General features: G+C 42.1%; 1 pseudogene; it reads left to right on the top strand.

Annotated features, from left to right (window-relative positions):
* Positions 1-591: 591 nt before the first annotated feature.
* LOC120062882 overlaps positions 592-12195 on the top strand; it is a 42876-nt pseudogene continuing 31272 nt past the window's right edge.

Below are 12195 nucleotides of genomic sequence, written 5' to 3'. Positions count from 1 at the left end.
CAAAAATTAAACATTCACATTTTGCTACTGTCTGTCAAGTAAGTCTACCCATACAATTTGATGCATACGTTCGATAAATCGAACCTAAGCACCACACAGAACACAATGCTGCAAGGCAAACGCAGCGTTCCATTGGAAATGAATGTACTTCTGGTGTTTCGAAACGCAACGACGCAGTCGGTGTGTTCGAAGCATTAGGGAGGAAAAACACATGCAACTAGTTAGCCGGCTAACTATCCACGACTGGCGGCAACCGGTTGCTTTCTCGGGCGTTGATATTGCACATTTTTCCCTGACATGAATTGGCTTGGCGGCTGAGCCTTGCTGAGTGAACTCAAGTGTTGCGCCCTTGGCATTGAGCAAACCCAGCAAGTCGCCTCCTGTCTTTTGCCCCGTCATAATACATTTTCCATAGTGTTTTGATACTAGCAAAGTAGGTATTTTCATTATGAGAAAATACATGTGCATATTGCCATCTGGAGCATTTTCATGGTTTAGCGAGTTTCCATATGTCCTTTTGCATCTCACAAGCATTGAATGTGAGAGAAGCTAGTTGGAATGGATCCAAACAAGCCTCGTTCCTAAGTCCACATGACTTGCCTGCAGCAGCAGGAGGGAGGACTTCTGTCAGATAAGCCAGCCAGGGGTTTCATCAACCCTGGTGATACACTGCTAATGCAGTATGGGAGAGGAGTGCCTTCCCAGCGAGCGAGCCCTCCATTGGCTTCGCCAGGGGGATACTCATGCCCACATCAGAAGATGGTGGGCTTGGCCGCACAAGAGGGCTGCTTCTTTCGTCAGCTGAGTCGGTGGTAGTGGTGGCAAGAGGGGTTTGGAGCCTCACTGGTCAAGGTCCTCCAGGTCAGCCTATCACACAAGTCTAGCCTGAAGTAGAAGTAGTAATCAAGCAGGTTTGTGTTGTGTTACTTAGGGTTTGTAAAGTCTTTCTCCTAACTCCAACTCAGACTAGGGTTCAAGGTGGTTTGCGCTTATGGGACTATTCAGTTAGTTCCATTGCACTCAATGCAAGCTCAATCAAGGACAGATGACATACTTACATTTAGCAGACGCTCTTATCCAGAGCGACTTACAGGAGCAATTAGGGTTAAGTGCTTTGCTCAAGGGCACACCAACATATTTTTCACCTAGTCCGTTCGGGGATTCGAACCAGCGACCTTTCGGTTACTGGCCCAACGCTCTAGGATACCTGCCGCCCGCTCAAAATTGTTCAAATACCATTTAAGCCCAGGTTAGGCTCTCGCATAGCTCTTGTAACGATATTGTAATTGGCAGGTGGACATGCCCATCCAAGGCCAGGGGTCGTCTCTGGTGTCCATGTTCAGAGGCATTGGAATCGAACCCTCAAAGACCTTCTTGTGTAGGGGAGCTCCGCCAGTGGGTGAGTTATAATGACTTTATGAAAGACTAGGTTTATGTACCAAATGGCACTCCATTCCCAATGTAGTACACTACTTCTGATCAGGGCCCAAAAGTAGTGCCCTACATAGCTAATAGGGTGCCATTTGGGACCCTTGGCTAGAGATGAAGGCATGCTGGATCAAACTAACTGGGTAGATCATGTTTTCCACTGAGTTTGAGTTCAAATTAGTGCTGAATGATTAACCAAAATGTTGGCTATTTTTTGTTTTTTAAACAACTAATTGACCTACATCGGTTCAATTATTTGAATTCCATTTCGTTCAGTTGTTTTCTGTGGAGCTCAATGCGCGCAATTTCAGAGCCAGCCTGAATTGTACGATGTACTAGGGAGTTGTAGTTTCCAACAGACCAATATACTACATAATTTAGTGCATAAAATGAGTTAATTAAGTACAATGACCATAATCCATTGCACATTTACTTGTCCGGTCTGTGTTTCTTTAACACCTGCTACAGAAGAGACAAGAATGCATGATTGTGAGGGGAAAAATGCAGCTGTTGCTTCTCTACCTGAAAATACATGATCAAAGTGATTGATAATTGGTATTCAGCAGTCAAAGAAGTATGCCTTATTTACTTTGAAGAACTACAAAATAGTTACAGCATAGGCAGCAGCTCTATTGAGATGACTTGGAATTAAATAATAGTCATCAAATAAAACCAATGTAATATACACAACTGAAATGTTTTTGTGAATAAATTATGGTTAGTAAGTGATAAGCAGTAATGGGCAGTCATTACCATCATGGGGATTTTATTCATGGATTTATTCTGTGTTAGAGCATCAACACAAATAATCAAAACCAAAATTGAAAACTTATTTTTTAATAATCAAAACCGAACCGACCTCCAAAATCCATTAATCGCTCAGCCCTAGTTAAAATGACTAGGGTTATGTCATGCCCTGACCATAGTTTGCTTTGTATGTTTTATGTTTTGGTTGGTCAGGGTGTGATCTGTGTGGGCATTCTATGTTGTATGTCTGGTTTGTCTATTTCTGTGTTTGGCCTGATATGGTTCTCAATCAGAGGCAGGTGTTTTGCGTTGTCTCTGATTGGGAACCATATTTAGGTAGCCTGTTTTGGGTTGTGGGTTATTGTCTATGTCTATATGTTGGTTGCCTGTGTCTGCACTTTCGTTATATAGCGTCACGTTCGTTTTGTTGTTTTGTAAGTTTGTTTAGTGTTTTGTCTTATAAATCAAGTATGTATTCATCAAACCACGCTGCGCTTTGGTCCGATCCTTACTCCTCCTCAGACGAGGAGGATTACGACGTTCGTGACAGGTTAAGAATAATGGTTGGCCGTTACTTTGGAAAAAAGTCAGAATATTAGAAATCTGTCAAATATTGATGCACTAAAGTTAAGCCATCTTCTGTACGCAATGTAACATAGTCAAATCGTAATTAGAGCTTTAAAAGATTTAGGAAGCTGGTACGCTTGGTTGATTTCCTTATCCACCAAATGAAGCCCCAGGAATTAGGAGAGGGATGAATCCACTGAATCCCCTGGTGTTTTTCTCTGGTGTTCTTTTTGGCACAGAAAGGTGTGCTGTCAGAGATTTTGGAGCAGAGCTCAAACCACAGACAACCCCTACTGGTGCTGTGGCAGTTGCTGGCCTGGGGAGAGACGGGATCCCCGAGGACATGATAGGCCGAGGCAGCAGGAAGGAGAATGACATGGTAAACTCAAACCCTTCTATTTAGCCTGGGGCAAAAGGTATTTTGGGGCCTGGCAGTAATGCTTCTAGAATTTATAATTCATGCTGTGCATATACAGGAATCCCACTCACATATCCTTATCATAATATGCCCACCTCATTATTAATTAATTATCCATTGTCTATGTGAAGTTAAATCAGACTTCCCACTCTTCTGTGTGCATGTGACTTAGGGCTGCAAGATACAGTCCCTTCGGAAAGTATTCAGACCCCTTGACTTTTTCCACATTTTGTTACGTTACAGCCTTATTCTAAAATGGATTAAATCGTTTTTCCCCCTTCATCAATCTACAGACAATACCCCATAATGACAAAGCAAAAACAGTTTTTATGTTTTTTGCAAAAAAAGTGAAATCACATTTACATAAGTATTCAGACCCTTTACTCAGTACTTTGTTGAAGTGGCTTTGGCAGCGATTACAGTCTCAAGTCTTCTTGGGTATGATGCTACAAGCTTGGCACACCTGTATTTGGGGAGTTTCTCCTATTCTTCTCTGCAGATCCCCTCATGCTCTGTCAGGTTTGTTAGGTTTTGTTACATTAAAGCCATATTCTAAAATTGATTAAATAAATAAAATCCTCATCAATCTACACACATTTTTGCAGATTTATACAAAAACAAAAAAATTGCGTATTTACGTAAGTATTCAGACCCTTTGCTATGGGACTTGAAATTTATCTCAGGTGCATCCTGTTTCCATTGATCATCCTTGAGATGTTTCTCTACAACTTGATTGGAGTCCACCTATGGTAAATTCAATTGATTGGACATGATTTGGAAAGGCACACACCTGTCTATATAAAGGTACCACAGTTGACAGTACATGTCGGAGCAAAAACCAAGCCATGAGGTCGAAGGAATTGTCCGTAGAGCTCCGAGATAGGATTGTGTAAAGGCGCAGATCTAGGGAAGATTTCAGCAACATTGAGTGTCCCCAAGAACACAGTGGCCTCCATCATTCTTAAATGGTAGAAGTTTGTAACCACCAAAACTCTTCCTAGAGCTGGCCGATGGTCACTCTTGACAGAGCTCCATAGTTCCTCTGTGGAGATGGGAGAACCTTCCAGAAGGACAACCATCTCTACAGAAACCACCTTTATGTGGCCAGACGGAAGCCACTCCTCTGTAAAAGGCACATGACAGCCTGCTTGGAGTTTGCCAAAAGGCACCTAAAGGACTCTCAGACCATGAGAAACAAGATTCTCTGGTCTGATGAAACCAAGATTGAACTCTTTGGTCTGAATGCCAAGCAACAAATCTGGAGAAAACCTGGCACCATCCCTACGGTGAAGCATGGTGGTGGAAGCATCATGCTGGTGGGATGTTTTTCAGCGGCAGCGAAAGGGAGACTAGCCAGGATCAAAAGATGAATGGAGCAAAGTACAGAGATCCTTGATGAAAACCTGCTCCAGAGTGCTCAGGACCTCAGACTGGGGCGAAGGTTCACCTTCCAACAGAACAACGACCCTAAGCACACAGCCAAGACAACGCAGGAGTGGCTTCGAGACAAGTCTCTGAATGTCCTTGAGTGGCCCAGCCAGAGCCCGTACTTGAAACCGATCGAACATCTCTGGAGAGACCTGAAAATAGCTGTGCAGTGACGCTCCCCATCCAACCTCACAGAGCTTGAGAGGATCTGCAGAGAAGAATGGGAGAAACTCCCCAAATACAGGTGTGCCAAGTTTGTAGCATCATACCCAATAAGGCTTGAGGCTTTAATCGCTGCAAAAGGTGCTTCAACAAAGTACTGAGTAAAGGATCTGAATACTTATCACATTTACATACGTTTTTGGTTTTAGCCTTGTTACCATGGGGTATTATGTGTAGATTGAGGGGGGGAAACTGTTTAATGGATTTTAGAATAAGGCTGTAATGTAACAAAATGTGGAAAAAGTAATGAGCTGTGTTCGAATACTCTTACTAACCACACTAACCATAGTATTTGCGACATAAATTGAGTATGTACTATGCTTATTGGTCATAGTAAGGATAGAGTTAGTATGCCAAAACTTCGGGTGTGGTACTAAATTTGCCAAAATACAAGCAGTGGACACTATTTACACGATTTTAGGGACCATAATACAATTGTTCAAAAAATGGGCGTGGCTTCACAACTTTTTCAGATTTCAAGAAAATGGCGGAAAATATGCAGCCAAAGTCCGACGAGAGCGGAGACAATTTCATAGCTTTAACTAATTATGACAAATGTTGAGAAAATGGTGAGCAATATAATGACTTTTCAAATAAGTTACTTTGGCTGACAATTTGTTAGCTACGCTGCCCTTACGAACCGCAGCATAACATTACAGCAGTATGTACAAAGGGTGCGTTCGTAAATTCGCTCTGGCTATCTACTCCGATTTCAGAGCACTCTTGTCTGAGTGTGCAGAATAACTGATGAATTTACGAACGCTCAACACCCGTTGAATATGGCCGGAGTTGGTAAACGTCGGCAAAAAAGCGTAATTAAATTGTTGCCAGCACCACAGATACAGTAACCAATGCTCTGGATAACATGAAAACAGCCTAACCAGCTCTGCAAGGGTGAGTAAAATGGTCAGAGTGGGGTGTTCTCTCATTTGTATCTAAAAGTAGCTAGCCAACGTTAGCCAGTTAGCTTGGGTGCTTCATTGCTGTTGTGAGGTCAAAACGCTCGGATCAACCTTACTCCTTGGGCCAGAGCGTCCAGTGTGTGCTCTGAACGCTCCGAGAGTGAAACGCTCTGAATTTACGAATGGACAATCTGACAACGCTCTGAATTTACGAACACCCAGAGCACACTCCAGATTGAATTTACGAACACACTCGAAGTCGTAAAATGTCTAGCTCAGTGGTTCTTAACCTGGGTTCGATCGAACCCCAGGGGTTCGGTGAGTCAGTCTCAGGGGTTCGGCGGAGGTCAAGACACACATCCGACTCATATGATTCGTGATGACACGCCCCGCTTGGCCATCATTGGCTGCAGGTGATCACGCTACATCGCTTGGCCTATCTGTGCTGCAGGGAATTTGGTGCGCTCAGTAGTCGACTTGTGACTGTCGTGATGGTACGTCTTGTGATTTCTTTCTTAATATTTTAATCCCTTCATACTTACTATGTCGAGCAAAAAAAGAAAGTGGTCGGACGAATATGTACAATATGGATTCACATGTATAACGGAATGTGATGGGAGTCAGCGTCCTAACTGCATGATTTGCAATGCCAAGTTGAGCAATTCTAGTCTAGCACCGGCAAAACTAAGAGAACACTTCCTTAAGCTGCATGGAGATGGAAAATACAAGAACACAACGCTCGCTGAATTCAAGGTGAAGAGAGCCAGATTCGATGAAAAGGCTACTCTGCCTGTTCTCGGCTTTGTACCCATCAACAAACCGATCCTCACAGCATCGTACGAAGTTGCTTACCTGATCGCAAAGCAGGGCAAACCACACACCATTGGTGAAACACTCATAAAACCAGCTGTGTTGAAGATGGCGAATATCATGCTGGGAAAAGAGGCTGAAGTTAAGTTATCCCAAATTCCTCTTTCAAATGACACCATCAGCGACAGAATAGAGGACATGAGCAAAGACATCTTGGCTCAAGTAGTTGCAGATCTGATTTCAAGCCCGGCAAAATTCAGCCTTCAACTCGACGAGACCACAGACGTTTCCAATCTAAGCCAGCTTGCTGTATTCGTGCGCTATGTGAAAGACGACATGATAAAGGAAGATTTTTTATTTTGTAAGCCTCTTACAACAACAACTAAGGCAGCCGATGTGAAGAAACTTGTGGATGACTTCTTCAAAGACAACAATCTTTCGTGGGATATGGTTTCTGCAGTTTGTTCGGACGGAGCTCCAGTCATGCTGGGAAGAAAGTCTGGTTTTGGTGCGCTAGTGAAAGCCGATGCACCACACATCATTGTTACACATTGTATTCTGCACAGGCATGCGTTGGCAACAAAAACCTTGCCTCCAAAACTGGCAGAAGTATTAAAAATTGTAGTGGAATGCGTGAACTATGTGCGAACTAGTGCTCTGAGGCACCGCATCTTCAGTGAGCTGTGTAAAGAAATGGGCTCTGAATTCGAGGTACTTCTGTACCATTCTAACGTTCGGTGGTTATCCCGGGGACAGGTGCTGAATCGTGTTTTTGCCATGCGTGTGGAATTAGCCCTGTTTTTGCAAGAGCACCAACATTGTAATGCAGATTGCTTCAAAAATTCTGAGTTCATTCTCATTTTAGCGTACATGGCTGATATCTTCGCAGCTCTCAATCATCTCAATCAAAAGATGCAGGGCGGTGGAGTCAACATCATCGAAGCGGAGGAAAACCTGAAGGCTTTTCAAAAAAAGCTACCGTTATGGAAACGACGAACAGAGAACGATAACTTCGCAAACTTTCCCCTGCTAGACGACTGTGTAAGTAAGATCGAAGATGTATCTGGAATCGGAGACATTTCTGTACCCGCGGAACTGAAGCAAGCAATTGCCACGCACTTAGATGAGCTTGCAAAGTCTCTCGACGGATACTTCCCTACAAGAGAGTCATATCCAGCATGGGTGAGACAGCCGTTCACGTTTAGTGTTGAGACAACAGATGTCAATGATGAATACCTCGATGAAATCATTGAAATTCAGCAGAGCCAGGTTCAACAGCAACTCTTCAGAACAACAACGCTTTCAACGTTTTGGTGTCAACAAATGGTAACGTACCCTGTTATTGCTAAGAAAGCTCTAGAGATTTTCATATCGTTTGTTACAACATATCTTTGCGAACAATCCTTTTCGAGGATGCTGGACATAAAAACGAAGAAAAGGAACAGTCTTTGTTGCGAAAATGACATGAGAGTGGCACTTGCCAAGGTGAAGCCGCGCATTTCTGAACTGGTCTCTGAAAGGCAACAGCAGAAGTCACACTGATTTGCAGTAAATATTGTTTTTGTGTGAAAATCATGTTTTGATGATTTTGTTCTTTGAACACACGGTGTTGATGTTGATGCACGGTTCATTTTGTGCACCAGTAAAATATATACCTATGTTTTGAATTTGAAAAAATCATATTTTATTTTTTCCAATTAAGAAGGGTTCGGTGAATGCGCATATGAAACTGGTGGGGTTCAGTACCTCCAACAAGGTTAAGAACCACTGGTCTAGCTAGTAACTTCTTACGCTAAATAGCTAGCAAGAGGTTGCATAGCAAAAGCATCAACTTCCGGTAGACAGGCGAAGTGCTAGTACGCTCAAGTGAAAGGATACCGTTAGTTTACACTATACTAAAATGAACTAATAGTATATAGTATGTAAACCCAGCAAAAAAAGAAACGTCAGTTTTTCAGGACCCTGTCTTTTAAAGATAGTTCGTAAAAATCCAAATAACTTCACAGATCTTCATTGTAAAGGATTTAAACACTGTTTCACATGCTTTTTCAATGAACCATAAACAATTAATGAACATGGACCTGTGGAACGGTCGTTAAGACAGTAACAGCTTACAGATGGTAGGCAATTAAGGTCACAGTTATGAAAACTTAGGATGCTAAAGAGGCCTTTCTACTGACTCTGAAAAACACCAAAACACAAACCTACCGTCGCTGGTCCAGACAGGACTGGCAAAAAGTGCGCTTCACTGACGAGACGCGGTTTTGTCTTGTTGGATTCGACATTTTGAACATTGAGATATTAAATAAATGATAGAGAAGAAGCATAGAATATTAAGGAGTGAAAGAGACTGGGTCTCTGTAGAAAGACAGATAGCTGTAGAATGTGTTGGAATGTGTTGTGGGATGAGAGCAGAGCAACGTGTTGAGACAGATGGTCTGTGGATTAGATGAAGGAGTGGTTGAGGTCAGGACGGGAGGACAGATTCCCTTAAGCGAGTAATAAGGGTTTGGTATCCTGTTACCCTCTTTCTGTTGAACCACAAGATGTAAGGATTGGAGAGAAGGCGTGTCTTAAGTAGGATGTATATAACTGTGTTGGAGAGAAATGTTTTGGTGTCTGAATACAGCTGTACAGAACCTTTGGGAAGAATTAAACTTGGTTAAAGGTTCTCTAGTATCCGTGGGTTATTTACTCTGAAAAATAAGAACCTAACAATCTCACCAGGGGTGATGGTCGGATTTTCGTTTATCGTCAAAGGAATGAGTGCTACACTGAGGCCTGTACTCTGGAGCGGGATCGATTTGGAGGTGGAGGGTCCGTCATGGTCTGGGACGGTGTGTCACAGCATCATCAGACTGAGCTTGTTGTCATTGCAGGCAATCTCAACGCTGTGCGTTATAGGGAAGACATCCTCCTCCCTCATGTGGTACCCTTCCTGCAGGCTCATCCTGACATGACCCTCCAGCATGACAATGCCTCCAGCCATACTGCTCGTTCTGTGCGTGATTTCCTGCAAGACAGGAATGTCATTGTTCTGCCATGGCCAGCGAAGAGCCCGGATCTCAATCCCATTGAGTACGTCTGGGAATTGTTGGATCCGAGGGTGATTCCCCCCAGAAATGTCTGGGAACTTGCAGGTGCCTTGTTGGAAGAGTGGGGTAACATCTCACAGCAAGAAGTGGCAAATCTGGTGCAGTCCATGAGGAAGAGATGCACTGCAGTACATAATGCAGCCGGTGGCCACACCAGATACTGACTGTTACTTTTGATTTTGACCCCCCCTTTGTTCAGGGACACATATTCCAATTCTGTTAGTCACATGTCTGTGGAATTTGTTCAGTTTGTCTCAGTTGTTGAATCTTGTGTTCATACAAATATTTACACATTAAGTTTACTGAAAATAAACGCAATTGACAGTGAGAGGACGTTTCTTTTACTGAGTTTATTATACAGTATGTTGGTATGGGTATTCAAACACAGCTATGGTCTGAATACTTTCCGAATGTACTGTAAATAATTGATCAGATAATGGATATGGTAGAAAGAGTATGTGGCCTTTTCTGTAGCCTACAGGCTAGAGATGAAATGTATGACAATGTAATAAGACGGACACTCTTTACATCATGCACGTTTCTCAGATCAATTAGCCTAACCTAAATGGCAACCAATCCAATAAAAAAAGCACTGACATGTTAATAAACACCTAGGGCTGACCCCATGTAGTGTACAATTAGATAGGCTGTTTGTCGACAGATTTCTTAACCTGTTTGGGCTGCAGGGGGAGTATTGAGTAGCCAGATAAAAGGTGCCCATTTCAAACGGCCTCGTACTCAATTCTTGCTCGTACAATATGCATATTATTATTACTATTGGATAGAAAACACTCTCTAGTTTCTAAAACCGTTTGAATTATATCTGTGAGTCAAACAGAACTCATTTGGCACAAACTTCCTGACCAGGAAGTGGAAAGTCTGAAATCGAGGCTCTGTTCTTCTTCCTGCCTATAAATGGGCATGATACGTAAGAGTATACGTGCACTTCATAGACCTTCCCCTGGATGTCAAGAGGCTGTGAGAGAAGAAATTTAGTGTTTATCTTGGTCTGAAGTGGAATACAAGCTCTTTGTATGACGTGTCCCCCATTTCCGGTACTCTGGGGAGCGCGAGGTGGACAGTGGGATTGCCTTCTGTTTAGCTGCCGTTATAGGCGACTACTATCTCCGGCTTTGATTTTATTTGATACATGTGACCATATCATCGTAAAGTATGTTTTTTCAATATAGTTTAATCAGATTATTGAAATTTTTCCGGGAGTTTTGCCATGTTCCGTTCTCTGACTTTGTTTACGATGGAGAGATTCGCGCCACTTGGCTAGTGCGCTTGCTAAATCAAGAGGGAAAGTGGACGTTCTAAATCCAAACAACGACTGTTCTGGACAAAGGACCCCTTGTCCAACATTCTGATGAAAGATCAGCAAAAGTAAGAAACATTTTATGATGCTATTTCATATATCTGTCGTACATGTGAACTAGTCGTGGGCGCCCACCTTTTGGGTACTCTAGCTATACCGAAGCTGGATGTCGTAATGAAGTTATTTTTTAGAATTCTAACACTGCGATTTCATTAAGAACTAATGGATCTATCATTTCCTATACAACATGTATGCTTTAGTTATGTTTATGAATAGCTATTTGGTCAGAATATGTGTGTCAGAAAAAGTGTCCGAAAAAAATCCGGGCGTTGTGGGAAAAAGTAGCTAAGTTAGCAGAATGTATAACCATTGATTTCAGCTCTAAATATGCACATTTTCGAACAAAACATAAGTGTATGTATAACCTGATGTTATAGGACTGTCATCTGATGAAGAAAATCAAGGTTAGTCAAAAATTATATATCTTTTGCTTGTTTGTTACGATCGCTAACTTTTGCTACTGGGAAATTGCTTGTGTTTTTGGCTATTGTGGTAAGCTAATATAACGCTATATTGTGTTTTCGCTGTAAAACACTTGATAAATCGGAAATATTGTCTGGAATCACAAGATGCCTGTCTTTCATTTGCTGTACACTATGTATTTTTCAGAAATGTTTTATGATGAGTATTTAGTTATTTGGCGTTGGTGTCTGTAATTATTCTGTCTGCTTTCGGTGCAATTTCTGATTGTAGCTGCAATGTAAACTATGATTTATACCTGAAATATGCACATTTTTCGAACAAAACATAGATTTATTGAATAACATGTTATAAGACTGTCATCTGATGAAGTTGTTTGTTGGTTAGTTTGGTTGGTTCTTGGTTAGTTAGGTTGGCTTTGTGCATGCTACCTGTGCTGTGAAAAATGTCTGTCCTTTTTTGTATTTGGTGGTGAGCTAACATAAATATACGTGGTGTTTTCGCTGTAAAACATTTTAAAAATCGGACATGTTGGCTGGATTCACAAGATGTGTACCTTTCATATGCTGTATTGGACTTGTTAATGTGTGAAAGTTAAATATTTAAAAAAATATATATTTTGAATTTCGCGCCCTGCACTTGAGCTGGCTGTTGTCATAAGTGTACCGACGTCGGGCTTGCAGCCAGAAGAAGTTTTAAGTCGGGCAGTAGCAAAACATTTAAATAATAATATGGCATACAAGACACCTGTCTGATACACGCGTGTCTGAGTGGACTGGT

The sequence above is a fragment of the Salvelinus namaycush genome, chromosome 18 (genome assembly GCF_016432855.1).
Source record: "Salvelinus namaycush isolate Seneca chromosome 18, SaNama_1.0, whole genome shotgun sequence".
NCBI classification, from domain to species: domain Eukaryota; kingdom Metazoa; phylum Chordata; class Actinopteri; order Salmoniformes; family Salmonidae; genus Salvelinus; species Salvelinus namaycush.
The sequence above is the reverse complement of the archived record's forward strand: the minus strand, read 5'-3'. Positions and strand labels throughout refer to the sequence as shown.